Raw genomic sequence first — 3,929 nt, 5'->3', positions numbered from 1 at the left:
GCCGAGGGGCAGGTGGGGGGGGGGCGTGTGCCCCAGGGACCCACTCACCCCCTTTCCAAAGATACAGTCCCCAGTTCAGCACCCCACGCTGATGGGGTTCAGTCCCACCCGTGGGCAGGGTGCTGGGCAGAGAGAGGGGGGACATTGGCATCGGCCCCCCCAAACCTTTGTGCCCAAGGGTAGCCGAAGTGCTAGCAAAACCTAGCGCATGGTGGAAAGCTGCTGCTGGCTGGGGGGGGGGGAGAGGCAGTGGCTGGGCCCCCCAGCACACGGGGTCCCACCGATACCCACTGGAGCATCACTTGCCCAAACGCTGGCGTTCCCAGCCCAAAGCAGCCGTGCTGGCCTTGCGTGCCACCAGCTCCGGCGCAGCAGTCCCTCCCCGGCCTGATTTACCGCCACCTCTCCGGGCGTGGATGTGGTTTTTCTTTACCGTACCTTTGTGGCACCTGCCTTAAATCTTTTATTTGCCGCTTGTCTGACCTGCAGGCAGGAGCGTTGCTAAGAGGTTCAGAGGAGCGTCGTGAGAACAGCGATGGCTCAGCCCTGTGTTAATCCAGCTGCGGGGAGGCTGGGGTCTCTCTCAATGCCAAGAAGCCCCTGGGAAACCTCCTGGGGGGGCCCTACGGCCCCTCCGCACGCTCCCTATTCTGCAGCACGGGGCTGTCCCCTGGGCAGGTGGCCCAACGGGGCTGCTCCGACCCTCCCTGGGTTTCTGTTCCCGGAGCTCAGCCGTAGTTGGGATTCCCCAGCAGCTCCCGTGCAGCTTTGCAGGGGCAGGGGGCTGCCTCCCCGCAGCAGCATACAAGGCGTAGGGGCGGTAAGTTGTGTGTGTGCTGGGGGCCAGGGGTCCAAGTGGCTTCTTTCCAGGACACACACCCCATTTTGGGAAGAGTTGGATGTGTGCAGGGCCAGCAAACGGTCCCAAAGGGCTCTCTGGGGCGGGGAGGGAAGCACAGCCGTCAGCTTGAGCAGTCGGTACCCGTGTGTGTGTGTGTGTGTTGTCTCCCAGCCAGGTGCAAATCCTGCCTTTGGCTGCGACGATGTTGTGTGGATTTACCGGGCAATGCTCATGGCCGGCAGCCCAGTTCCTTCCCCACAGGCAGTTTTCAAGGACTTCCCTTTACAGCTGAGACCGTCCAACTCATTCCACCAGTGGGGTGTTTGACGTGCCCGCACCGGCTGGGCTCAGCCCCTGCACCGCTCGGCCATTCTGGAAGCAGGTGCCCGGGAGACTGTTTTAGCTGAACTCCAAACAATAAAAACTTATCATTAAAAAGAAATGTATCTTGGCTTCATGTGGCCTGGCAGCACGGGGAAGAGTGATTCAGTGGCTTGTCAGCCCTGGGTGTTAGGCACGCCGAGCTGCACAACTGGACACTCTCCAAGTCCAGCAACTCATTTTCTGCAGATGGAGCCGGGACCGTGCAGCGGGGCTGATGTTTAATTTGCAGTCCAACATACCTTGACATAATCCACAGCCGAATCGCGAAGGCTGGTGCAGGACGGGATGCTTGGGAGCTCACCGGGCAGGGCTACGTAAGTGGGGCTGGGATGCCCCTGCTGCACCTTGACACTGGGGTGCCCGTGAGGGTGTGGGTGCAGAATCCGGCTCGGCGGGTCCCAGTGCCATTCCCCAGGCTGGTGCGTGGCTCTCTGAGCCGTGGCGATGCGGTGGTGAGCGGGACGGAGGGTGCCTGCCTGGCAGACGAGGACATGTTTCTGGGAGCCTGAGTGATGCTCAAGGGTGAGCCATGCCCATGGACGCTGCTCAGGCAGGCCAGGGGCCGGCGGGGACGCTGGTCTGGCTCATCACTGACTCATGCCAAGCCATGTCACCCCGTGTTACCCGTCATGGGGTCTGGCTGTAGTTGCACCGCTGGGGACGTGGGAAGGGACATCCCTAGCCGGCTGTGCCCCGTGGCTCCAGCCCTGCCACCCTTGGTGGCCTTATGGCTCTGGGTCCACCCCACGGGTTGTGCCAGAAGGCGTTGGGTGCAGCTCAGGGTGCAGCCACGCACCCAAGGACTTGGGTGCACACCGTGGCCGGGCACCGTTGGGCACAGGCCCCCCTCCCCAGGGGGCTGACAGTGGCTTGGCTGGGTGGGGATGGGGTTTCTGCCAGCAGATCAATAGGCAGACGGAGGGGATGATTCATGTCTCAGGCTGTGGCCCGAGGGCAAAAAAGGGAGAGAGGTTTGATGTGAGGATGCGGGCAGGCCGCTGCGGCTGCTGCAGCGGGTTCTGCCGGGAGCTGCGGCTCCTGGCAGCGTTTCCCCTCCGTGAGCCGACTCTGCCCACGCTGCCTGGGGGTCCTGGCTTGGCCTGGGGGCAGAAAACAACTGAAGCAACATGAGATCAGACCCATGCAATAAAATGAGTCTTTTTAAAAAAATTTCAGATGCTAGCTTCTATTTTGTGGTCCAAGGCAGTGAGCAGCGGTAGCGATGGGCAGCGGCTGGGCTCGGGTCGGCTCCGTGCCCCCTGCGGGGATGGGACCCTTTGGGGAGCAGAACATCAGGAGAACAGGACTCAGTGGCACTTTATCCCCCCTCGTCGTGTTCAGCCAGTATTTGGTCTGCATCCCCAGGATATTACGGGGCCAGAGCTGGCGAGGGGACCCGTGTCCCGTGGGTCCAGTCCTGCGGGTTTCCAGGCCCCGGTTGAGGGGCTGTGCAGGGCAGAACGGCTCCATTATTTACCATCTGAGATGCGGAGCGGTGCTGGGGATGGGGAAAAGGCTGATGGGGGGGAACGGGACCGACCCCTCCCCGAGGAACAGCGTGCGCGCTTTTCTTGGCAGGGTGCCACCGGAGGCAGAGAGCCGTCGCTGTGCACACACGGCGTCAGACATCATCATCATATTAATAATGAAAGGGCAGCTCCTTCAAAGCTCTTCGCCCCTGCGCCGGCGAGAGCGCAGAATGCAGAGGAGGTGCGTGAGCCTCATCCCAAGCAGCTGCAGGGAGAGCGGTTGCGATGCCCGGCCGGCCGGTCCTCTGCTGGGCTGCTGTCCTGGGGTGACAAAAACATGCCAGGTCCCCCCCTCCCCGGTCACTCTCCCTGCTGGGAGTTTGGCTACTGGGGAGTCCCTGTGTGAGAGTGGGGCAGCCCACGGTGTCCCCCAGGTCCTGTCTCCATCACTGACCCTATCCCCCTGTCTGGTGGGGATGAGCCATTTCGGCTGGCGGGGAAAGAGCATCTCTTGCAAGGGCAGAGCGCTCTGTCCATCATTTAGTGACGCTGCTCGCTGTGCCAGGGCCTTTTCTTTCTACCAAAGGAATCGATAGCTCAGACAATGAGACAAACTACCTGCAAAGAGGTCTTGGGCTTCAGCCAAAAGTGGGTCCTTGGCAGCAGCTCCCGGGACATCTCTTCTGCTCATCCCTGTGCAAGACCTTTGGGTTTCCAAAAAACCTTCTTTAAACGCTGCCCTTTTGTCCAGAGCATCCCTGAACCTGGTCGCTCTTTGTGAGGGTCTCAGCAGGACCAGACCAGGGGATGAGCATCTCCTCACCTCTCTTCTCCCTGCCAAAACCCCTCCACCTTTTGCCCCACTCGGGTGGCTGGAGCCGAGAGGGTTTTGCTGCAGATGCCCCAATCTGGGGAGGAAGGAGCCAAACCCCCCGTGCCAGGTGGAGGTGAAGCACCCCATGCCCACCCAGTGCCCACCCTGCACCCATCCCATGCCCATGTCCTCTCCCTGGCACCAGGTGTGTGTCGAATGGTTGTACCCTGGTGCTGGGGGGATCCTGCTGTTGTCCCCCCCCCAGCCCTTCCTGCCCAGCCCTTTCTCAGGCTTTTTTTTTTCCTCATTCCAAACACAACAAAACCCCCAAATCCTCCACAACTGAGAAATCTCTTTTTGTTCCTCTTTTCCCTTTGCTTTCTGCCGCGGCAGAGTATCGATTGGAGCTGATGCGCTGTAA

Source organism: Haliaeetus leucocephalus, unplaced genomic scaffold (genome assembly GCF_000737465.1).
Source record: "Haliaeetus leucocephalus isolate CR32 unplaced genomic scaffold, Haliaeetus_leucocephalus-4.0 Scaffold306, whole genome shotgun sequence".
NCBI classification, from domain to species: domain Eukaryota; kingdom Metazoa; phylum Chordata; class Aves; order Accipitriformes; family Accipitridae; genus Haliaeetus; species Haliaeetus leucocephalus.
The sequence above is the reverse complement of the archived record's forward strand: the minus strand, read 5'-3'. Positions refer to the sequence as shown.